Source organism: Microcaecilia unicolor, chromosome 3, assembly GCF_901765095.1.
Source record: "Microcaecilia unicolor chromosome 3, aMicUni1.1, whole genome shotgun sequence".
Taxonomy (NCBI): domain Eukaryota; kingdom Metazoa; phylum Chordata; class Amphibia; order Gymnophiona; family Siphonopidae; genus Microcaecilia; species Microcaecilia unicolor.
Window position 1 is genome coordinate 110259583 of NC_044033.1, and position 25813 is coordinate 110285395.

A 25813-nucleotide genomic window follows, 5' to 3' on the forward strand; every position below is an offset into this window, starting at 1 on the left:
GGGCTCTAATTGGCCCATGAGCGCAAATTCAGTCTGGAAATACTGGATTTTCCTCCAGTCTTGGTTTGGAAGTAGATAGAGAAAGACCACTTTACTGAGACCCTGTGAGCAGTTTATTCTGTAATCTGTGAGCAGATATATTCCTGTACTTCCCAGGCGCTCTCCAGGTAGTGGTCTAAGTTACAGGGTATGTAGCAAGCAGAACCAGGTGCAGAACGGGTGTATAGTCAGTCACATTAAAGGCTTGGGAGAAGAGCCAGGGTTTTACCTGCTTCCTGAAGTAGAGGTGCTCGCCTGGATGGGCCCCTATTTTGAACCTATTTTATCAGACAAAGGCACTTTTATCATATAAGCCCTAGATGCTGCAGAAATCACGGCTGAAAAGAAGCCACAGCCATTTCCACCTATTCGGCAGAAGGTGTAAATATTTGCACATGAGCGTAAACATTTTATAAAGTACGCACATAAATCATGATTCTGCCCCTGAATACGCTTACACTGAAATCACGAACATGCTTTTATAAATCATCCCCTGTACATATAGCGTGGCTGAATAGGCCAATAATTTGAAAGACTATGTTAGGTGCTTCAAATTATTTAGCAGATGTTCTGCTAAAAATGGACTTCAGTAACAACTGGGAGCCAGAAATCGCCATCATGGGCATATATGTAACAGAGTTTTATAAACTGAATTTCAGCAGGGAGAAAAGCTTTAGAGAATGGATTCTGTAGCAGAAACTCATTCCTACTGTGTGTTTCTAAACATTTTATAATTTTATCATGGCAGCAAAATGTAGGGTTTCATCTTCAGCTGATAGTTTTCGTTGCTTTAACTTCATCCTATTCTGTCCTATAAACAAACCCATCAGGAACCAAAAAACATTTCATGCTACAACAATGTTTGGCTTCTATCCCGAATACTATCACTATTTTCCGTTTAGCTACTGGACAGTGGCCAAAGTGAGACTCATTCATGCCAGGTCTGAATATGTTTCTTGCCTACTGCTGGCTGCATTCCCTGGCAGCTCACAATTGTCAACTCTTCGTCTGCAGATTGAAGACGGCAACATTTTAAAATCCAGAACCAAATTCTGGATTGAGCTTAATGTGGGAGAGATGTCCAGAGGGGAAAAAGTATGAAGGTTTATCGATGCCTCTAGAGGTCCATCTCTGATGGGTTTAGCGACATATCAAAAAGTTTAGAAACAAGGATCATGGTTTGACATGATGTCAGTCTGTGCTGCGATGAGTAATTTTTATTAAAAAAAAAAACTCACAACAGCAGGAAGCTGACTGACTGCAATTTTTGAAGTTTTCCTCTAGAATGGTAATAGCTCCATTAGAAACAGCAGCAGTGACGTAAATGTGGCCCAAACAGCTCTTGCCCCGAGACGTAATCTCTGCCTTGTCCCTGTTTTGGGCAGTGGCGTAGCTACATGGGGCCACGGGGGCCTGGGCCCCCCTACATTTCCTCTGGGCCCCTGGTTTTGCTGGCGTGGGGTTTTCAAGTTGTGCACACATTTGACAGCTCCAAGTCGCAAACAGTGACCGATGCTGAAAATGGGATCCATGCATCTCATTTGCAACCCTGTAATTTTCCCTCAGCACCCATATTTAATGGGAGCCACTGTGCATTGCCCCTCAGTCACAAAAAGGTACCTTAAATGACCAGATGACCATTGGATTAAGGCATGACCCCCCTTACTCCCCCAGTGGTCACTGACCCCCTCCCACCCCCCAAAGATGTGAAAGAAACAGTGCATACCAGCTTCTATGACAGTGTCAGATGTTATGGCCAGTCCTATTAGAGCAACAAGCAGGTCCCTGGAGTAGTCTAGTAGTCAGTGCAGTGCACTGTAGAGATGGGGGACCCAAGCTCATATCCCACTCTAACTGTTACACTTGTCATGGAAAGTGTGAACCCTCCAAAACCCACCAAAAACCTAATGTACCCACATATAGGTGGTACCTGCATCCATAAGGGCTACAGTTGGGTACAGTAGGTTTTTGGTGGGTTTGGAGAGCTCCCCATACAATTAAGGGGGTAATGGTGAGATGTGTACCTAGGACCTTTTATGTGATGTCCACTGCAGCACCCCCTAGGATGTCTCACTGCTCTGTTGCTATGTCTGTGTGGCCAGACTACTAAGAATGCTGGACCCCATACATCCCAATGGTTGTTTTTGTGTGCATTTCCCTTGGACTTTTTTTTTTTTTCCAAAAATGGTCACACAAGAAAAACACACTGAGCACAAAACATCTAGCAAATGGCCATTTTCCAAATAAAAAGAGAGACGTTTTCTAGATCAAAAATTGCTATGTTTGCCACTTGATTTTTGGACGTTTCAGCAAAATCGGATTTAGACGTCATATCGCTAATGCCCCTCTATAGCAATAAACTTGACGCTCTGAGAACTGTTAAAGAATAACTTTATTGCCTGTGATCCACTTCACTGCTTGTTTGGCCAGTTAAAGCCACCAGTATTCCCTAAATACCGTATGAGAAGACGACTAGGATTATGGTTTGTCCATTCAGACTAAGTCCCTGATTCACCATGGCTTTTATTCTCATTCTGTACCTGGAAGAACAAAACTCTATGAAGCAGCCCTAAATAAAAGATTTTCATCTGTATCTTTTTCTGAAAGGTCAAGCAAACTGATTAATAATTACTAATGCTTTATTTACTTGTAACTAATAAAAGTTTTCATTTATACAGAAGTCATTGACAGAGAACTATCCAAGAAACAGAATACCTGTTTTCACGTAAACTTTGAGAAGCAAAAATACACTTTTCTTTCTCCCCTGATAAAATTTAGATACCTTGTGGGTCAGAGAGGCATACAGTAGATACCCTGCCTGTGTGTGGACGATCCCTTTCGGCTGTCCTGTGCTGCCGATGTATACAGCATGAAAAGCATGTCTTCACTATTCATGCTCTCAGGTTCACAGGTAGGATCAGCCTTTTCCATTTCCTAAGGAGGTGTGGGAAGGGGAGGAGGATGGACAGGGGGGGGGGGAGGGAGAGAGAGAAAAGTATGCTCTTTAGTGTTAGTCAGGATACCTTAACTGTATGCATATTCCTGAAGAATTCAAATAAAAAACAGGAAAAAAATAATCTCATTTCCATATGAAGCACTGAGACTAACTGTGTGTATGTTTCAACATAGCCAGCATTTAAAAAATAGTACAACCACAAACACACACATAAAATATAAGTACACAGGTAGAGAAAGGCATCTAATTGAAATGAACAATACCCCTTCCACATAAACCTATTACTTCAAACTGTACGAATTTTACCACTCCAGTTATAATTAAGTGTATTTCTACCCTTATCCTACTCTGTATTGCTCACTACAAGCTGTAGTCCCATCCCCAGAGACTTATCAGCCTCATTGGGATTACTTCTCTCTTTATGCAACTATATATTCGTCCCAGGGTTGAATTCTCTTTTCCGGAACCTTATCAACTTCCTTGCACCCATGTTACTCTATTTTCCACTCTGTATATATTCCCGGAGTTGGTACTCTCCTCTACGGAACCTGTAAGCCACATTGAGCCTACTGCTATGCGGGAAATGTGGATACAAATCTAATAAATAAATAAATACATTACCATACCTTGTTTACCAGGCACAAAGGTTAATTCTATAACTTAGCGTATCTCACTGGAGACGCCATACGCCAAGCACCATTTCTATAACAGCATCTGTGCACCAGATGCTGTTATAGAATACTAGTGTCAACTCAAATTGAAATGCCAAAATTTACTCCAGCTCTTTGGAAGGTGTAAATGGGCGTGCCTATGCGCCACGTAAACTACGTAACTTGTAGCATTCTCTATGTTATCCATATGAGTTGGAGAAACACTCAAAGCTCGCTCATGCTCTACCTACGTATATGTCCTCTTGTACTCCACGCTATTGTGCTTAGTCACGACCTTAGAGAATGGCACCTAGTGCATTTAGAGGTGCCAAAATCGTAGGTACATACCTGACATGCGTAAATAGTGTATAAGTGTTAGTGCCACATTATAGAATTGCCCTAAAGGAGGACAGTTTTATAAAGCGGTGTTTGAGACCCTGAACGAGGGTTGGGGAGTGGGCCGTAAAATAACACAGTCAGACAAAAGGGTGAAATAAAATAAACATTTATTCAAAGGAAACCTCGGTCCTGTTCCTTTCACAGGGCCCGAGATATAGAGTAGGGAAACTCCTTCAGTTCAGTGCATTCAGTCTTAGCAGGCCTCTGGAAGTAGATCAAACAGCCTGTGACTGCCGGGGTTGTCACACCCCAAACGCAGCTGATAATTCTCAGTTCTCCAACAAGGTTCAGGTCTGGCTCCACCCAATGGGTTGGGAGTGTCAATGGGGATGGGTGGATCTGGATTGGGGGGTGGGAGTGTGATTGCAGGGAGGGGTGTGGAGTCTGGATTAGCCCTGCAACCCCTTTAATCTCTGGCCAGGGAGTATCGTGTCGCAGCTTTGAGGCCCGCTGCTCCCAGGCTGCTGGAATAATGCCGCTTGTGAGGTGCTCACATGAGAGTTAACACACAAAAAACATACAAAACAGATTGGCAATAAAGAAGAGAAATGATTTATTGGTAAATTACCCGATATGGCCACGTTTCACCCACAGACTTCGGCAAGGGTAAAGCTAAAAAGGGATATTGACAAACTTCCCTACTAGTTAAAAATGAAATTCAACAGCAAAAGCCCTTCTCTTCAAATGGACAGAATTTCCACTCCTCAGCTCCTCACACATTTGAGCTGAGGATTGGAATGCTGTCCGTTTGAAGAGAATGCTGTTGTTTGGATTTCATTTTTAACTTATAGGGGAAGTCTGTCAGCATCCCGTTTTAGTTTTACCCCTGACGCAGCCTGTGGGTGAAATGTGGTCACATCAGGTAATAGTACCAAAAAAATGCTTCTTTTCTTTATTATCGATCTGCTTTGTATGGTTTTTTCTGTGTTATCTGTCAGCAGCTCCTTGCCTCTTATTGTATATCTTTGGTCATATAGAGTTATTCATTTACCATAGGGGTCAGCAACCTGTGGTACCGAGATACAGCAGGTTGTTGAAACCTATGATAAATCAAAGTGCGGTAAAAGTTTGCCTTTTAGTGCTCCTTGATAACTTCCCCCTTATTGTCATTTATGCACATGTTCACATACTGGTACCAGGTAAATGACTAAAGTGTCAGCATTTACGTGCATACCTGCCCCTTAAATCTAGAATTACCCTGTGTGCTAGATTTACTAAATGGTACTATTGTGATGGCGCTTGTGAACACACATTAATGCATGTTATTTACCATATGTACTGGAACCTATTTACAAACAAACCGTTAATGGTGTTAGCACACTCTAACACAATAGCACACTTTTGTACATCTAGCTCTTTATGCAACGAGCCAACTAATTCACTGAAGATTTTCTCCCACTGTGTCTATAGCAAAAGTACTCAGCGGACAGGCCTCAGTGTTTGCATAAACAAATCACACACCCCCATCTGCAATGGTATGCCCCAGGTGTAAATAACAGCTATAAATTAGCTTTGTGCTTTACACCTAGAAGGTGCAATGAAAAGTATTTTGTTAAATGCATCTGAACCCAGGCCTACCTTTAAGCTTAATCTATAACATGGGCTTGCTCTTAACTGTAACTTTTATATGGCCTCACAATAGTAATCCAATATATATAACATTAACCACAAAAAGCAATGGTATGACACCCTGGGTTAATAAGAACACCCTCTCAGTCACTCATTCATGTCCCTTGTGCAACTGAAGGGAAGATTTTCATGTTCTAAAATGTATTATGATCTGTTTACAGATTAAGGTTTTATTGTGCCAAATGTGATTTAAATAAATATTGTACATTGAGTACTTTTTTGTAGCTGCAATGCTGCTGGATTAGAGAGCTGCATGGGAATGGTAATTGCAGGATTCCCACGGGTAGGGTTACCATATGGCTCCTGAAAAAGGAGGACACATTGATCCTGTCCGGATTTTACTTCTGTTGAAAGCAATTGAAGTAAAACCCAGACTGGCTCAATATGTCCTCTTTTTTTCTGGAGCCATATGGTAACCCTACCCACGGGTATGACTTCCAGAGCCAAAAGAATCCTGCGGGAATGGCAGAAGTCACTGTGGGGTTCCTGTGGAGATCATAGAGGTTGCCACGGGTTTCCAGAGAAGCTACTGGAGCCCCAGAATGAGGCTTGGAACACTGAGAGAGATTACTGGAGCTTTGGCTCCACTGCTGCTTAGAAATCAAGGCTTTGCTGTTCTGCAGCTATCATATATATGTTTGCTCTAAGCTATCTTGTCAAAAAGTTGGTGCCAAATGATTAATCTGAAATAGTTTGAGCCTTTAAGAATAATTGAATCTGCTCTAAGAATACATTCCCATCCCTAATTTACTTTGCATCCTTAGTGTTCGAAGTACCTGTGGTACGGGTGGGGATGGGATAGATTTTAGTGGTACAGACGAGGATGGGTGAAATCTCTGTCCCTGTGCAAACCTTTATTCTGGATTGAGTTGGAAAGCAGGGAGGGGGTGTGGGGCCTCATTTTTCAGAGAGCCAAAGAACAGCAGAAGTGTTCCCCTAACAACGGTCCACAACATAGCAACAAAAAGAAAGGGGGCAGACCAGTGGGTTCCAAAACAGGTGGGCTATTGAAAAACAATAAAATAACTCAACGCAATCCTGTGCTTTAGCAGGGCCACCGAGAGGGGGGGGGGGGGCAAATTCCCCGGCCCAGGCCTCCAAGGGGGGTCCAGCACCAGGATCTCTCTCTCTCTCCTGCTCCTTATGGGACCTGGGTGATCGCGTCCTGACAGGAGCAGGAGAGAAAACTCCAGAAGCTGGGGAGGACCTGAAGACACAGCAGGACCTCTTTGGATGGCAGGGGTCCCCCCCCCCCCCAGCAGAAGATCTTCCTCAAGCGCTGCTCCTCACTTGCATTGCCTGCCAAGCGGCTGTTTTCCCCTCAAGCTGCGCATGCTTGGTTTTGAAACCGAGCATGCGTGATGTAAGAGAAAAGCAGCCGCAGGGGGCAGGCAATGCAGCAGAGGGAAAAGCAGCACTGGAGGAAGGCCTATTCTGCTGGCAGGGCCTCGGGATCCCCACCAGCCAAGGTATTTGCAATTCTGGTCGTGGGTGGGAGGGCTGGGGCTGCGTCAGCGGTGGCAATCCTGGGTTGGCGGCAGCGCCGGCGATCCTGGGAGGGTGGCAGCAGCAGTGATCCTGGGGGGGGGGCAGCAGCCCTGCCCCAGGCCCGCTCAGTCTGTCGTAGCCCTGTTTTTCAGCGCCACGTGCGCCTTTTTCAGGAGTCAAATTTATTCTTATGGTCCCTGCTGCAGATAACTCAAGCTAAGCTTTAGTAAACAACCCCCTTAAAAGATCTACTGCTGCTCGGTTCTACACATGAACTACATGATAAGCTGTACATTCAGAACAAAGAACACACTGTTACACTGCACTAAAGATTGCTAGGTCTGAATGCACACTGTTGCTATAGAAGGTCAACATACCTCTTCAGAGGTATGTCAAGGCTGCCCATGTGGACTTTGTTGTCTGTCCTATGGGCTACAAAGACATGCTTGACCGTTGGACAGTTCTTCACGGCTTCATCCACAATCTGCTTCAGCTGTATGACCTGTCCTCCTCTGACTCCCTGGTTCTGGGTGATGATGGCTTTGCATTTAGCTAACAGGCAATGGGGAGACACATTAGTGGCATTTTCACTATCTACACATACAACATAGGCAACCATACTAAATGGGCCTATCCCTAGTCCCTGCCCCTGCTCCCCAATAAAATGCCTTTTCTCCATGAAATAAAGAAAAAATAAAAGAGAAATGTTGCTTGGACAAAAATCGGTTGCCAATTTAACTCAGAATAACAATATTATTGCAGTCTTGACTATATAACACTCAACTGTCTACAGTAAGATGCTGAATGAAATGTGGCCTAGTGGTTAGGTGGTTTTGGTCCTGAGGAACTGAGTTCAATTCACACTTCAGGCACAGGCAGCTCCTTGTGACTCTGGGCAAGTCACTTAACCCTCCATTGCCCCAGGTACAAATAAGTACCTGTATACAATTTGTAAGCCACATTGAGCCTGACATGAGTGGGAAAGCGTGGGTACAAATGTAATAAAAATAAAATAAAAAAACATTCCACTAAACCTAGTACCATACATGGCTTGCTGTACTGCAATTCTAGATTTGCTGCACTAGGTCTGAACCAATCTGAGGCACAAGAATTTTTCCCCATCTCCATGCGCACACCCAAATCCATGTTTACCCAAGGGATCCTTACAACCTCTGCCATACTGCTGAGGTTCTTTAAACGTCTTCGTCTTCCCCTCCCCCTCCCCCTCCCCCTATCTTTTCCATCACCAATTTATCTTGCTCTTCCTGAACATAAGATACATTTTCATAGTTCTCTTCAAGAGATAAGCAAAGGGTCTCCCAAAGCTACCTGGATGTTAATCATTGTTTATGAATGTTTCTTCCAGGAACTTGTCTGAACCTCTTTTGAATCTTGCTGTACATGTCGTCTTGACCACATCCACCGACAAAAGATTCTACAGTTTGTTTTCAGTCTACTGGTTGTTAATTTCATGGTGTATTCTCTTGTTTTAGTGTCCTATTTTTAACTGCTCTACCCACTCATGATTCCATAAACTTATCAAACACCTTTTCAGCTGTTTCTTTTCCAAACTAAGGGGCCCTTTTACTATGCCGCGTAAGCGTCTATGCACGCCCAACGCGTGACAAAATGGAGTTACTGCCCAACTACCACGTGGCTCTTGCAGTAATTTCATTTTTGGCGTACGTCCAAAATATTTTTCATTTTTGGGCATGCATAACAGACGCGCGTCAAGTGGCATTTGGCACGCATAGGTTTACTGCCTGGTTACCGCATGATCTTTACCACTAGATCAATGGCTGGCGGACCCAAAATGGACGCAAGGCAATTTTCATTTTGCCACACGTCCATTTTCGGCAAAAATTTTAAAAGGCCTTTTTTATAGGCAGCTAAAAAATGGATCAGCGCACACCCAAAACCTGTGCCTACACTACCGAAAGCCATTTCCAGCACGCCTTTGTAAAAGGACCCCTAAACAGCCCTAATCTGCTTAACTTTTATTCATAACAGGGGTTCTATCTCCTTTTACATTTTTGACACTATTCTCTGAATCTTTTCTAGTTCCATTATCCTTTTTCAGATGGGGCAACCAGAACTGCATGCAGTACTCAAGGCACAGTCACACCATAGGCTCAAACAGAGGCACAATGAAATTCTCCTGATGTGGAAGCCAGCGTTTTTCCTCCATTACGTTTTGAATAACATCTAACATTTTTTATGGCTGTGGCACACTGTGCTGAATATTAATATACTGCCCACAGTGATTCCAATAGCTTTTATGGATGCTGACTTCTAACTCAGAACTTACCATTTTGTACCTGTATTTGAAATCATTTTCCCCCATGGCACCACATTGCATTTGTCCACATTATATCTCATCTGCCATCTTACTCTCATAAGATCCTTCTATAATTCCTCACAATCCTCTATTGTTTGAATAATTTTGTGTCATCTGCAAATCTGCTGACCACAATTGTTGCTCCAATCACCAGATTATTTATGAATATGCTAAACAGCTCAGGTCTTAGTACAGACCCTTGAAGAACTGCACGACTGACCCTTTTCTAATTGGAAAACTACCCACTTAGCACTTCCCTCTGTTTCCTGTCTTTTACTCAGTTTCCAATCCACAATAGGGCACTGTCTCCTATCCACAAGATTTTAATTTCCTGAAGGACTTTATCAAATGCCTTCTGAAAATCTAAATACAAATGTATCAACCAGATCACTTTTATCTAGTTTGTTTACATTCAGCACCAATGTCAAGCTCACCACTCTGTTGCTCCCCAAATCACCCTTGGAGCCCATTTTAAAAACTGGCATTAGCCATCCTCCAATCATCAGATACTGTGACTGTTTTAAATGACAGGTTACATTACTAAGAACTCTAGGGTGAATATCGTCTAGTCCTGGTGATTTATTATAATTTATTTGTCAGTTTACTATATTGTGAGGAGCATTTTTTATATGATGTCTAAGTCGGGACTTTGGATGTTTGGCGCTATACAACCCAAATTTAAATAGGAAATATAAACATTTTCGAAATATCAAAATGTCTATCTTTTTTTTTTTTTTTTCAAAATGGCCATATGCAAGATGTATTTGTGCTCTGTGCGTTTATCTTTTTGGTCCATTTTTGAAAAAGAAAAAAAGACCAAGTGAAAAACGCACAAATCAAGCAACTGGGATGTACGAAGGGCCAGCATTCTTAGTAGACTGGCCACTCTGACATCCCAGGAGAGCAGTGGGGCACCCTAGGGCACACTGCTGTGGACTTCGTATAAAAGCTCTGCGGTACACATCCCACCATTACCCTCTCCAAAAACTACCAAAAAACCTACTGTACCCAGCTGTACACCACTACAATAGCCCTTATGGGTGAAGACGTCACCAATATGTGGGTACAGTAGGTTTCTGGTGAGTGTAGGAGGGCTCATACTTTCCACCATAAGTGTAACAGGTAGAGTGGGATATGGGCCTGAGTCCCCCTCTCTACAGTGCATTGCTCTGACCACTACACTACCCCAGGGACCTGCTTGCTGCTCTAATAGAACTGGCATAACATCTGAAGCTATCATACAGGCTGGTATGTACTGTTTTTATTCACATCTTTGGGGGTGGGAGGGGGTCAGTGACCACTGGGGGAGAAAGGGGGAAGGTCATCCCTAATTCCCTTTTTGTGCCTTATTTGTTCTAAAAATAGGTCTAGACCAAAACGTTGAAGTTGTAGCCTAGACATTTTTGTTTTGTTCCATTATGGCTGTAAAATGTCCAAGAGTTAGAACCCAAGCCCACCCTTATCCCACCCCTGACATGCCCTGATTTAGAAGCACTGCAAACAAACTGCATAGATAAACGTCTGCAACATAAGTTTTGAAAATACCGATTTGGACATTTTGAGAAGAAATGCGTCGAAATGCTGCTTTATGACACTTTTTGGACAGTTTTCTCTTTTGAAAATGAGCCGCTATATCTGTTAAATTTATAGTGACCAGGTTTAGTTGCTTGAATCATCACCATCAAAAAGATTTCTGTTTCGGGTATGACCCCAGTATTCTCCTCAGTATAGACCAATGCAAAGAATTCATTAAATGTTTTTGTTTTCATCTTATCCTTTCTGAGCACTTCCAATCTGCAGATGACACAATATTAGTCAAAGCTGTTGAACTGCAAATGGAGAAGTTGCAGGAGTACCCTGTAAGATTGGAAGACTGAGCATCAAATGGCAGATCAAATTAATATGAACAAGTGATGCATTTAGGGAAGAATATGGAGAAATTATGTCTTACCTGATAATTTTATTTCCTTTAATCTACCAAACCAGTCCAGAATGAAACGGGTTATGGCAATCCACCAGCAGGAGACAGAGAAAGAAAGTGATTTTCCCTTAAAAGGTATCGTGCAGCTAGAATGTTCAGTATTTCGAATAGCCAAGCAAAAGTGCTCATGACCCTCATGATGGCCAGTATAAGAAAATCTGAAATAAAATGTGGCAATCAGGTCACAGCTTGAAGAACTAGTGAGGGCATATACTCCACTTAGCTTGAAGAACTAGTGAGGCAAATACTCCACTGGCATACAGGTATTTCACTGATTTTGCATCCCATCTTTTGTAATTATATACCTATTACACAGGTACAAAATACAAAGATTCTAGGTGCATACGTAGATGAGTCACTTTCTTTCTGCCCCTGCCAACAGATTGATTAGGAAAATTCACTGAATCACCCCATTTCCTGATTCCTCAGCAATCAATACCCTTGTACATTCTTTTGTAATTAGTAGATTAGTAGGTTGCAAAGAGCAAATAATCAAGAAACTTCAGACAGCTCAGAACACTGCAGCTAGACTCATATTCGGTAAAACAAAATACGAAAGCGCTAAACCCCTACGAAAAAAGATGCACTGGCTTCCACTTAAAGAACGTATTATGTTCAAAATATGCACCCTAGTTCATAAAATTATTCATGGAGATGCACCAGCCTACATGTCAGACCTGATAGACCTACCACCCAGGAATGCTAAAAAATCATCCCGCACATTCCTCAATCTTCATTTCCCAAATTGTAAAGGTCTCAAATACAAACTAACACACGCGTCAACCTTTTCCTACCTGAGCACACAATTCTGGAATGCGCTGCTGCACAAATTAAAAACGACCTATGAATTAGCTAACTTCCGAGTTCTACTGAAGACTCATCTCTTTAATAAGGCATACACAATGATCAACAAATATAAACTCCTACATGCACATCCAAAACTGCCGCTTCTATGTCTACCTGCCAAAGCACTACCATGTTTTCTCACTATCATGGTACCCAAGATCCTTTAGCTACTACTAAATGTATATTTTCTTATATAACTCTTATATATTTCTTAAATATTTCTTAATATGTTTGCTTGTTAATACACTATCATGTTTTATCATTATCATGCTACCCAAAATCCTTCAGTTATTACTAAATGTATACTTTTTCATGTACTTCTGTTACACATGATGTATTGTAAGCCACATTGAGCCTGCAAAGAGGTGGGAAAATGTGGGATACAAATGCAACAAATAAATAAATAAATTTATACCTAGGTCTTAAAACTTAAGATATTAGAACACAGCTATAAAACTAATTACTGGTAAGAAAAAATTTGACCATGTCACCCACTTCTAAAAATCGTCCATTGGCTTCCACTGCACCACTGAATTATTTTCAAATTTTTGATACTGGTATACAAGATTCACCAAGCAGAAGAGCCGCCATATTTGTCTCGATTACTGATTCAATACACTACTCCAAGACAGCTTCAATCTTCTCCCAGAATTTACTAGTGATACCAACATTTTGTGAAATCATACATGAACGTACTAGGAAAGCCATATTTTCAGTACAGGGTCTAGAGCACTGGAATAGACTACCGCATTCTCTCTGAAATCAGACTTCCCTTCCAGGCTTCAAAGCAGAACTTAAGACATTTTTAGTCCCCGATGCTTTTTCCTAATGTTCTCTCAGGAGTGGCAGGGAATAGAGCCTGAATGGATTCAAAGCCCTACAGCATCTCCCTTTTTCTCTTTCCCTTCACCTGGCATATCAACATTGTAGTTCTTCCCCTTTTCCCCATATGCATCATGTGCTGTTATTATATTCATATCCTAATCCTTCTCACTATATGTTTAGTATGTAAGCTCTGTCGAGCAGGGACTGTCTCTTCATGTTCAAGTGTACAGCGCTGCATACATCTAGTAGCGCTATAGAAATGATAAGTAGTAGTAGTAAGTTGCCTAGACACAAACTTTGATAGGCAGGATAGTAAACCTCTTGATAAACTTGAAACTTTATTCAGGAGATGTGCAACATTTAGGCTATAGAAACAGGCAAGTAGAAGTAATAAGATCTGCAAATATGATCTTGCAGAACAAAACCCAATAAATACAATCAGGGCTTGAACTGAAGATTATGCATGCATTCTCAAAGCCCTGATGTTGGAGGCAGACTTGGACGTTGTTGCAATCACAGAGACATGGCTCAATGGTTCCCATGAATGGGATGCAAACATACCAGGCTATAATCTATTTAGGAAGGATAGAGAGGGTCGTAAAGGTGGAGGAGTAGCTCTATATGTGAGAAATGATATCACAGCAACCGAAATGACAGGGACCTGGGGTAAGGAAGAAGCGATATGGATCACCTTAAAAAGAGATGATAGAACCTCTGTACACGTGGGTGTTGTCTACAGACCTCCAACACAATTGGAAGAATTAGATAAAGACCTGATCGCAGATATTCAAAAGTTGGGAAAGAAGAGAGAGGTGCTGTTGCTGGGAGATTTCAATCTGCCGGATGTAGATTGGAAGGTTCCGTCTGCGGAATCGGAAAGAAGTAGAGAGATTGTGGATGCTTTCCAAAGTGCTCTGCTCAGACAAATGGTCAGGGAACCCACGAGGGAGGGAGCGACGCTGGATCTGGTGCTCACAAATGCGGATAGCGTGTCAAATGTCCGAGTGGGTGCCCACCTGGGCGGCAGTGACCATCAAACGGTTTGGTTTGATATGACGGCTGAAGAGGAGGGTTGCCACTCAAAACTCAAAGTCCTGGATTTCAAGCGTGCTGACTTTAGTAAAATGGGGGAATACCTAAGGAGGGAGCTGATGGGCTGGGAGGACGTACGAGAAGTGGAAGGACAGTGGTCCAGGCTGAAAGAAGCTATAAATAGGGCCACAAACCTTTATGTAAGGAAAGTAAATAAAAGCAAGAGAAAAAGGAAACCGCTATGGTTCTCCAAGCAAGTGGCTGAGAAAATAAAGGCAAAAGAGTTCGCATTCCAGAAATACAAAAAAACTCAAGACGAGGAACACGGGGAGGAATACCGGAGGAAACTGAAAGAAGCCAAGAGAGAGGTACGTCTGGCGAAAGCACAAGCGGAAGAACAAATGGCTAGAAAGGTAAGGAGGGGTGACAAAAATTTCTTCAGGTATATTAGTGAAAGGAGAATGACTAAAAGGGAATTGTGAGACTAAAAGATACTGCAAACCGCTATGTAGATAATGATGAAGAAAAGGCAAATTTGCTAATAGATACTTTTGTTCTGTTTTTACTGAAGAAAATCCGGGAGAAGGACCACGATGGACTGGCAAAAGTTCATTTGAGAATGAAGTGGATATAGCACCGTTTACGGAAGAGAGTGTGTATCAACAACTAGAAAAACTAAAGGTGGACAAAGCCATGGGACCGGATGGGATCCACCCCAGGCTATTGAGGGAGCTCAGAGAGGTTCTGGCGGGTCCTCTTAAAGATTTGTTTAATAAATCCTTAGAAATGGGAGAGGTTCTGAGGGATTGGAGAACGGCGGAGGTGGTCCCTCTTCACAAAAGTGGTGATAGGGAAGAAGCTGGAAACTACAGGCCGGTAAGCCTCACTTCGATTATTGGAAAAGTAATGGAAGCGATGCTGAAGGAAAGGATAGTGAATTTCCTGGAAGAAAATGAGTTGCAAGATCCAAGACAACATGGTTTTACCAAAGGGAAATCGTGCCAAACGAATCTCATTGAATTCTTTGATTGGGTGACCGGAGAATTGAACCGTGGACGTGCTATAGACGTAATCTACTTAGATTTCAGCAAGGCTTTTGACACGGTTCCCCACAGGAGGCTCTTAAATAAACTGGATGGGCTGAAGATAGGACCCAAAGTGGTGAACTGGATTAGGAACTGGTTGACGGACAGGCGCCAGAGGGTGGTGGTGAATGGAGTTCGCTCGGAGGAGGGAAAGGTGAGTAGTGGAGTGCCTCAGGGATCGGTTCTGGGGCCGATTCTGTTCAATATATTTGTGAGTGACATTGCCGAAGGGTTAGAAGGTAAAGTTTGCCTATTTGCGGATGATACTAAGATTTGTAACACAGTGGACACCCCAGAGGGAGTGGAAAACATGAAAAAGGATCTGAAAAAGCTAAAAGAATGGTCTAAGGTTTGGCAATTAAAATTCAATGTGAAGAAATGCAAAGTGATGCACTTAGGGAGTAGAAATCCAAGAGAGGCGGTGAGAGTCTGCTAGGTACGGATGGGGAGAGGGATCTTGGGGTGATAGTATCTGAGGATCTGAAGGCGATGAAACAGTGTGACAAGGCGGTGGCCATAGCTAGAAGGTTACTAGGCTGTATAGAGAGAGGTGTGACCAGCAGAAGAAAAGAGGTGTTGATGCCCCTGTACAAGTCGTTGGTGAGGCCCCACCTGGAGTATTGTGTTCAGTTTTGGAGGCCGTATCTTGCTAAGGATGTAAAAAGAATTGAAGCGGTGCAAAGAAAAGCTACGAGGATGGTATGGGATGTGCGTTACAAGACATATGAGGAGAGACTTGCGGACCTGAACATGTATACCCTGGAGAAAAGGAGGAACAGGGGTGATATGATACAGACGTTCAAATATTTGAAAGGTATTAATCCGCAAACGAACCTTTTCCGGAGATGGGAAGGCGGTAGAACGAGAGGGCATGAAATGAGATTGAAGGGGGGCAGACTCAAGAAGAATGTCAGGAAGTATTTTTTCATGGAGAGGGTGGTGGATGCTTGGAATGTCCTCCCGCGGGAGGTGGTGGAGATGAAAACGGTAACGGAATTCAAACATGCGTGGGATAAACATAAAGGAATCCTGTGCAGAAGAAAGGGATCCTCAGGAGCTTAGCCTAGAATGGGTGGCAGAGCTGGTGGTTGGGAGGCGGGGCTAGTGTGGGCAGACATATACAGTCTGTGCTGGGGCTGGTGGTTGGGAGGCGGGACTAGTGCTGGGCAGACTTATACGGTCTGTGCCGGGGCTGGTGGTTGGGCAGCGGGGATAGTGCTGGGCAGACTTATACGGTCTGTGCCAGAGCCGGTGGTGGGTGGCAGGGATAGTGCTGGGCAGACTTATACGGTCTGTGCCAGAGCTGGTGGTTGGGAGGCGGGGTTGGTGGTTGGGAGGCGGGGATAGTGCTGGGCAGACTTATACGGTCTGTGCCAGAGCCGGTGGTGGGTGGCAGGGATAGTGCTGGGCAGACTTATACGGTCTGTGCCAGAGCTGGTGGTTGGGAGGCGGGGTTGGTGGTTAGGAGGTAGGGATAGGGCTGGCCAGACTTATACGATCTGTGCACTGAAGAGGACAGTACAAATAAAAAAGTAGCACATATGAATTTATCTTCTTGGGCAGACTGGAGAATTCCTTTATTAAATGAAAGCGGAAAATCAAATTTCAATACATTACACTGTGCAGTTATAAAGCCAGCCCCTCTATACTTTTATACAAAAATGCAAATTTTACACAAAAAACCATCCCCCCCAACCCCCCCCAAACATTCAACTCAACTTCAAGCGTACATGCTTCCACCAAACCCCAAAGGTCTTTACCCCCACCTCCACCCGTTCCCATCGGGCCACTTCCTGGACAGCTCGGACAACGTCCCAGGAGACCTGCTCAGCAGACCTGCACTCCTGGCCCAGGGACACCCCGCAGCGAGCCATCCATAGGCAGTATCTGATGATAACTGAGATTAGAAAGGCGGTACCTGGCTCTAGCCGCCCCGTCTCCCCCTGCCTCCCATACACCCAGTCCGCATAGGTGTAGGACGTGAAGCTGGGGATGGCCAGCAAGGCAGCCACTCTCCGGCAAACCGCTATGGAGAATGGACACTCCTTCAGGAAGTGGTCCATGGTCTCCAGCCGGCCAGCACACTCCCCCCTCGGGCAGTCTCGGTCCTGCTGGTTCCTACACCGAAGGTTTGCCCTAACATACAACCTGCCATGTAGGGACAGCCAAGCAATGTCCCTGTACTTGTGTGGGATGCGTTTGGATGAAATAAACCGCAGGCCCTGCCTCAGCACGGGCTCCGGAGCATCCCTAAGAGCCAGGGGAGAGGAGAAGCGTTGGGAGCGAACCCGCTCCACCCAGATCTCCCTCTGTCCTGCCCTAACTTCCTCCCATGTAATGTCCCACAGCCGAACCAGCTTTACCAAAGATTTATAGTAGCCTACCCCCTCCGGGAACCCTTTCCGCAACCGTCCCACCCTACCTCCCCCCAACCAAGGACCCCAAAATCCCTCCCACCACTGGACAACACTGTGTACCCATCCTGGGGCATTCAGACCCCCCGCCCGCCCCAGGTTAAACTGGATGAAGAGGGAGGAGAATAGCAAGACTGGGTTTACCATTCCCACCCCCCCTTCCTCCCGCGACCGGTAAGTGAAATTACGTCGAACTGGGTTCATCCTGTTCCCCCACAGGAGTTGAAAGAACACGCTGTAAATTGCCGTGAAACAGCGTTCCGGCAGGAGACAGATGTAGCTCAGGAACAGGAACATGGGGACCACCTGGCTCTTCAGCAACCGGACCCGGTCCTCCATGGGCATCCGCCACCCCTTCCAGCGGTCCACCTTCTCCCTCGCCTCCGCTATCCTTTGTTCCCAATTTTCCCGCCCGTAATCCCCTCCCCCAAAATACACTCCCAAAACCCTCATTTTCTCTATCCCATCCGGGAACCCTCCACCTAAATTAAACCGCCGTCCCTCTGGCCCCACCCACAAGCTGGTGCTCTTGCCCAGGTTTACCCGAGACCCCGAAGCCTGGGAGTATGCTGCAAGGGTCTCCTGCAGCCTCCTCCCCTCCCTGCGATCCGCCACCCAGACGGTGATATCGTCCGCATAGGCGATGACTCGCAACACATTCCCTTTGCCTACTTCCACTCCTCTGAGCCCGTCCTCCCCCCCCCCCTTCCAGCCTCCTCACCAGGGGATCAATGGCGAAAGCGTACAGCAGGGGGCTCAACGGGCACCCCTGCCGCACCCCCGCCGAGATCCCCACCTCCGCCCCCCTCCATCCATTCACCAGGGGAAAGAATCGCGCCCCCGCATACAATAACTGAAGTTGCGCGATCCATTCCCCCGGGAATCCATAGTGGTCTAGGACCTTCCATAAAAAACCCCACTGCACTCGGTCGAAAGCCTTGTCCTGGTCCAAGGCCACGACCAGCCTGCCCTCTCCCACCCCGACTACGTTCCAGGCCCTCCCTCACCCAGGCCACTGCCTCTAGCACCCCCCTTCCCGGGACCCCACACCCCTGCGGGGCTGCCAGCACTTCCCCGGAGATCTTCCTCATGCGGGCAAGGAGCATGTGAGCGAAGATCTTCCGGTCGGTGTTCAGAAGTGCAATCGGCCGCCAATTTGCCACATCCTGGGGGTCCTTGCCTTTGCTAAGAAGGACCAAAGCTGATGCCCCCATCGACTCAGGCAAGGATCCCCCTGCTCGTGCCGCCTCCCAGATTGCCAACAAGACTGGTGCCAACTGATCCCTAAACTGCTGGTAGAACTCTGCCGGGAGTCCGTCTGGCCCCGGCGCCGTCCTGCGCCGCAAGGCCCCAATGGCCTCCTGTACCTCCCGCAGCGTCCACGGCCGCAGCAAGGCCCGAAGATGAGGCCCCCCCTTACCCACCCCTGGGGTTTCCTCAATGTACCTCGCCATGGCCTCCTCCCCCAACCGTTGGTCCAAAAAGGCCCGCCCAAAGTGGGTCCCCACCACCTGCAAGATACCTTCCCTAGACTGCTGGAGCGTCCCCCCTCATCCCTTAACCCCTCTACCACCCTCCTCTCCCTTCTTTCCTTACAGCAGTCATAAGGGTTCGGGCTGAGCAGCTTCCCGAAGTCCCGCTCATAGACAAGGGAAGAGTACCGATTGTATTGTACCCGTTCCACCTCCTGCTGCAAGGCCTCAATGTCCTCCCTCTTCCCTCCCCTGGAAATCAAATTGTCCCTTCGCTTCCTCAGAGCAGTTCCTAGCCGGGTGACCTCCCTCCCCTGCCTCCTCGCCTGACGGAGAAAGAACCCCCTGGTGCGGTGTTTCAAAACTTCCCACCAGTCCCCTAGGGAAGGGAAGACACCCTGAATGGATACCTGGTCTGCCAGAAACTCCAAATACTCCTGGTACAACACCCCCTCCCTCAACCATTTCTGATTTAAACGCCACAATCCTTTCCCCAATCCGTGAATCCCCCCTCCCCCCAGCTCGACCAGCACCATCTTGTGGTCTGAGAAATCAACCTCTACCACCCTTGGTGCCTTCCCACACGCCCCTCCCCGAACTAAAAACCGGTCGATTCTACTTCTACAAGTGCCCCGGGCAAAAGTGAAACCCTGCGTCCCACCACCAAACTCTATGTGCGCGTCCACCAATCCCGCTCCCTTCATGATCCCTGCTAGCCGTACCCCATCGTAACCTACTTGCGCCGCCCTCCTCCCCCTATCCTCCTTCCTCAGGACTGTGTTAAAATCCCCCCCCCCCAAAACTAGCTGCCGTGAGGTGTAAAGGTACGGCCGAATTTTCCCAAACAGTGCTGCCCTTCCCCGTTTGCTTTGCGGCCCGTAGATGTTAATCACCCGCAAAGCCACCCCCCCGCAATCTCACATCTAACACCAGACACCTCCCAATTCCCAGCTCCACCACCCTCTGGATCTCTACTTTAAATGTTTTGAAGAGGATGCCTATCCCCCCATACCGTTCCCCTGCCAGACCCCAAATAGAGGGCCCCCATCTCCAGGCCTGCTTTGCCCGCCGAACCTCCTCCAGCGTTCGCAGCCTGGTCTCCTGCAGAAGAAAACAGTCCACCGCCACGGCAGAGAGGCCATCGAACGCCAAGCATCTCGCCCTCTGGGAGGCGACACTAGCCACATTAAGTGTGGCGAATGTTAACAGCAGTCCAGCCATCATTGTGCCGTTCCATACCCCCCGCCCTCCTGGCTACCTTCCCTCTGCTCCATACTACCTCCAGGGATCCCTTCCCCTTCACCCTCCCCTTCCTCGTCCGCCCAGTCCCGGACCCCTAGCTCAAAAAGCCCCCCCCCTTTCCTTACTTTCTTCCTCCCCTTCTTCCTCTTTTCTTCGCCCACCTCCCTCCCTTCTTGGGAGTCGTCCACTGACCCTCCCCCCCCTGCCTCCTCTCCCGCCCCTTCTGCCCCTTCTTCGACCCCCTCCATCAATCCTGCCTCCAGCCCATCCTCCCTCTCCTCTCTTGCCTTCATCCCTGCCTCCTGTCCTACCCTCCTTTTCTCCCCACCCTCCCTTCAGCCCCCCCCAATCTGCCCCCCACCTCCCCGACCTCCTCCACTACCATTTCCTCCTCTTCGTCCCTCAAAACCTTCTCCCTCTTCTTCTTCTTCCTTTTACCCGCTGTTCCCTTTCCAGCGTCTGCCATGCTTTCCAATCCATCCTGCCGGCTCATCCCATCCTCTCCTTCCTCTCCTGCCAGTTCGTCACCCCCTTCCTCATCTTCCAATCCCCTAAATCTGTTCTCTACTTCTATCCCCATTCCTGCCTCCCCTCCCCCTTCCTCCCGTACCCCCGTCACCTTCCGTTGTTTTTTTGACACCCGCGTCCAACCCTCATCTGCCCCGTCCTGCCGCTTCCGCCCTTCCCCAACCCTTCCCCACCTCCCACTCCCTGTCCCTCCGCAGCTCCTTTCCCCCCCACCCCGGGAACCTGATCTCGCCCTACATTCACTCCCCCCCTCTCCCTCTGAACTGGACCGCCCCCTCCCATGTCCTCCTCTCCCCCGTTATGGGAGGCCCAAGGGCAAGCTCTGAATGCATGCCCCAGACCCCCACACAAATTACACCGGATAGATGCACAAGACTCCGTAGGATGCTCCTTAGACCCGCACTTCCCACACTGCCGTACTGGGCACGACATACTAAAATGTCTGAATGACCCGCACTTGTGACATTGCCGCGGCTGCCCCTTGTAAAAGCAGAGGATCCGATCCCTGCCAATGAACGCCGCGGAGGGAATGTGCTGGGTCACGTGTCCTGCCTGCTTCAGCCTAACCTGCGCACACCATCCTCCCGCCCACACCCTACTGGGGTCAGGGAGTTTGGACAAGGGGGTACGCAATTCTGCGTACCGCTGTAGCCAGAAGGCCAGGTCCGCCCCTGAAATGGATTCATTTCGGACCAGCAGGGTTACCTGCACCAGGTCAGGTCTGCTGATCGGTACGGCCCTAAAGTTTCTCCAATCCCCTTTCCCCCTTACCCCCTCGTATTTCTCCCAGAAGACCTCCATGCCTCGCTGGGTCAGAAAACTAACATCATACTCTGGGATATTCACCGGGTGGATACAGGCATAGAGGTCCTCTGGGAGAAATCCTAAACCCAAGACCAACTTCAGGGCCTCATCCCTACTTGGCATCCCCCCCTCCCCCACCCACCTTAACTGAATCACATTCCTCCTTTTGGGAACCTGGCCCCCCCACCCTCCCCCCCATCCTTCCCCAATGCTTCCTGCCCCCCCATTCCCCCTGCGCCCGCCCCTCCCACCTACTACCGCCGCAAAGGATGGAGCACCCCCCCACCGTCCCCCTCCTCCATCTCCTGCACTGAGACCCCCCTGCTCCTGCTGCGCCGTACCCCCCCTCTCTCTCTTGCCTCCCCTCTCAGCCTCCCTCCCTTCTCTCCCTTCTGTCAGCAGACTTTGCACATCCCCTGCCTTCACAGTGTGCTTCTGTACCATTTCCCCTGCAGCAAAAAACCTGCCATTGTCCCCTTCAAAACGTTCGCTAGAGACAGTGAGAGCAGGTTCCCCTAAATACTTGTTCCCCTCCCAATGCCCCTGACCCCCTCCCCCGCCCACCGAGCCAACCCTCCCCTCCCGGCCCGAACACTCCCCCCTGGCTCGCACCCCTGCAGCCTGGCCAACTGCAAAGTCAAAGGTACCAGTCAAGTTTCCTTCTGGCGCACACTGCAAGGCAAACACCTCCCGCTCCTCCCCCCCTCCTTCCCCCCCGGAACCTGCTCTCTGTGCTGGGTCCCTCCTTGCAACGTGCTGCTCCAGCTTTCCCTGTGCGGGCCCGCTGTTTTCCTGGGAACTGGTCTCCCCTCTGGCGTCCTGCTTCGTTGGGACTTCCTGCTCTGCCGTTTTGCAAAGTAAGAGTGGCTTCCCGCACTCCAGCACCACTCGCTCTCCCAAACATGGGAATCCTCCTGCGCTGTAGCATTCTCCTCTGCGGCCATCCCTGCTCCTCCAGCCCGATTGGCTGGCGCCTCCTGCTCCAATGTGCTGGGCGGGCATGGCATCCCGCCACCCGGCAGCGCAGTTCCTTGCCATTCTGAACCTTTATGTGGGGAACACTGTGTGGCCTCCTGTGCTTTCTCTATGGAAAACCACTCCTTGTCTTCACCTGCTTTTCTTCCTGCATTCTCCTTTAAGAGGCAGCTCCCTGCAGGAACATCTCCACTTTCAGTCCTTAGCCCTGCTGCAGGCTGATTGGCTGGAACATCCTGCTCCTCAGAGCTTTGTGGGTGAGGCCTCCCAGGCATTTTTTCCTTGCCGTCTGCTTTTACTACAGGCAATGGGAACAGGACAACCTCCTCTTCTCCAGGTAAGTTCTCTGTTTCAACTTCCACCACCACTTCTGTGGAAAAAGGTCTCTCTCCTGAAATTGCAGCCTCTGTTTCAACAATGTGAAAAGTCTTAGTGTTTAAGTTTTTTTCCTGTTCTGTTCTCCCACACTCAGGTGCTCTCAATGAGGCTTCCACAGCCCCACCTTCAGTCCTGCTTACTCCAGAAGCTGCCTGCAGAGGCCCTGACTGACTAGCAAGGTATTGCATGAATTTCAATGTATTTTGGGTGCTAGTTCCTGGCAGCTCCCCTGATGCTTCAATGTTCTGGGGTCCAAAGCCTGGGCTGATTCCTTCCTGCTCTGTTTGTTGCTTCCACTGTACCGAGGCTGACGGGGCCTGTCCCCCCGAGGCCATCCTGTCTCTGTTGATATAGAGTTCTCTCAGAGGATTTCCAGGGCCTTTCCTCAGGGCCCTCAGCAGCTGTTCTTTTCTCTGGAGAAGCCTAAGCAGCCTGGTTTCCTCTTTCATATAGGTTTTGCGATGCTCTGCTGGGGCCAGCTTGCTCAGGGCTTTTGCCATTTTGACTCGCTTCCCCAGGTCCACCACCTCCTTCTCCGTACTTTTAATTCTCTTCACCACTTTAATTATGCCACTGGCCGGGTCCTCTGGATCCTGGCAGTAGTCCACAAGCTCTTCCTCCTCTAGATCGTCACTATCCTCACTGCTTTCCTCCTCCACCTCCGGCAGGGCCTCTTGACAGATCTCCATTACCACTCTTTCCTTCTCAGACCAGCTCTTCTCTAGGGTCTCCGCCAGCTCTCTCTCCCCCTCACCTGCTGGACGTCGTGCGGCCGCGAGGGGGGTACCAGTCCGGCTTCCTCCCTTGGAGTCTGGCCCTCTTCTATCCACAGGGCTCCTTTCCCTCCTCCCTGCGGCACTGCAAGGGAGGAGACCGCTTTTCCTGACCCTCTGGTCCCTGAGCCCAAGAGGCCCCATGGCCTGGGCCTGTCCTGGGGAACGCTCCCCAGAGGCCCTCCACATCCTTGGGGAGGGAGTTAGGCCTCACTCTCCTCCCACTGGAAGTCTGCAGAGCTCTCTGAAACACCTCCTTCCACCTCAGCAGACTGGATGGACCGTGCAGGTCTTTTTCTGCCGTCATCTACTATGTTACTAAATGGTAAGATTGAAAGGCAAGAGAAAGAAACATCACTGAACCCTTCTTATTGAAATCTTACTTACTTTGCCTTGGATCAAAAGCCATTGCTTACGCATATAGTCATGGCTCCTTGTGTATAGAAGTGGTTGAGGCGAGTGAAAAACATGGAGACTTCTGAAAAGGCTGATGGCCAAAAATGACTTTACCACCTAAAGTAAAAAGGAGTGAGCGTGGCAGCAGCCTCAAACATGCAGGCATAGAAGGTGTCCAAACAGGCAAAAACAGAAGGCGATGCTGAAAAGAAAGACAAGGAATTTCCTGTCATACAGTTGGCTGCAATGAGAGGTGAAAGGCAAGTGGCTGCTGTTGAATGACATATAGTGTTACAGCCACTGAAGCATACAGGTGGCTATTATGTCCGAAGGGAAAGTTCTCACAGTGTCTGCTGCCACTTAGCAAACAGCATATCTGAAAGCCTGTGAGTAGGTGCTGTACCTGGTAACATGTCTGTGGCTGCTGTCCTTGGTGGTAAGCCTATGGCTGCTGGAATTGAAGCCATGCCTGTGCATGAGACATGCTAAGCAAGTGAATGTTGCATCCAAAGCAATGCCCAAGAGGTGAGGAAACCGTAAACATGGTTGTGACCAGTACAGCCCCGAGGACACTTATCCAAAGCAATACCTGAGAATGGTGCTTTTGCAGACACATCTGAGGATGGTATATCCGAAGCTACCTGTGTATTATGCAGGCAGATGTTCCATGAGAGAACTGAAGTCCCATAGGTAACAGATGTGCTTGAGAACAGCATAACCAGAGCTCCATACAGGTGTAGACACATGTCGCGTAAAACAGCTAATCCTTGGAAGAAGATATACTGTTACTTCATGGACCTACGATAGATGTTCAATCACAGAAGGTGCTACAACAAAGCAGTTCAGCTGTAGCACATATTCCCAAGCTGCAGATGAAAATAACTCACCACCTGACACTCAGGAGGTAAAATGAATGCTGCAGGTAAACAAGCATATAGCCAGAAACATTGTCACACAGCAATGGGCAGTGAAGAACATTAGCCATACTGGGTAAGGCCAATGGTTGATCTAGCCCAGTATCCTGTTTTCCAAACAGTGGCCAAGCCAGGTCACAAGAACCTGGCAGAAACCCAATTAGTAGCAACATTCAATGCTACCAATCCTAGGGCAAGCAGCTGCTTCCCCATGTCTATCTCAATAGCAAACTATGGACTCTTCCGCCAGGAACTTGTCCAAACCTGTTTTAAAAACAGATACGCTAACCGCTGTTACCATGTCCTCCAGCAAAGAGTTCCAAAGCTTAACTATTCGTTTAGTGAAAATAATATTTTCTCCAATTTGTTTTAAAAGTGTCCCCTAGTCTATGTACTTTTGCAACAAGTAAAAAATCATATCTCCCCTCATCCGTCTCTTTTCCAAGCTGAAGAGCCCTAACCTCTTTAGCCTTTCCTCATATGAGAGGAGTTTAATCCCCTTTATCATTTTGGTCACTCTGCTTTGAATCTTTTCTAATTCTGCTATATCTTTTATGAGATACAGCAACCAGAACTGAACGCAATACTCAAGGTGCGGTCGCACTGTGGAGCGATACAGAGGCATTATAGTGTTTTTTGGTCTTATTCA

The 25813-nt window shown here is 47.4% G+C and overlaps 1 pseudogene; it reads right to left on the reverse strand.

Moving 5' to 3' along the window:
- Positions 1-25813, reverse strand: part of LOC115465643 — a 157726-nt pseudogene that overhangs the window by 77801 nt on the left and 54112 nt on the right.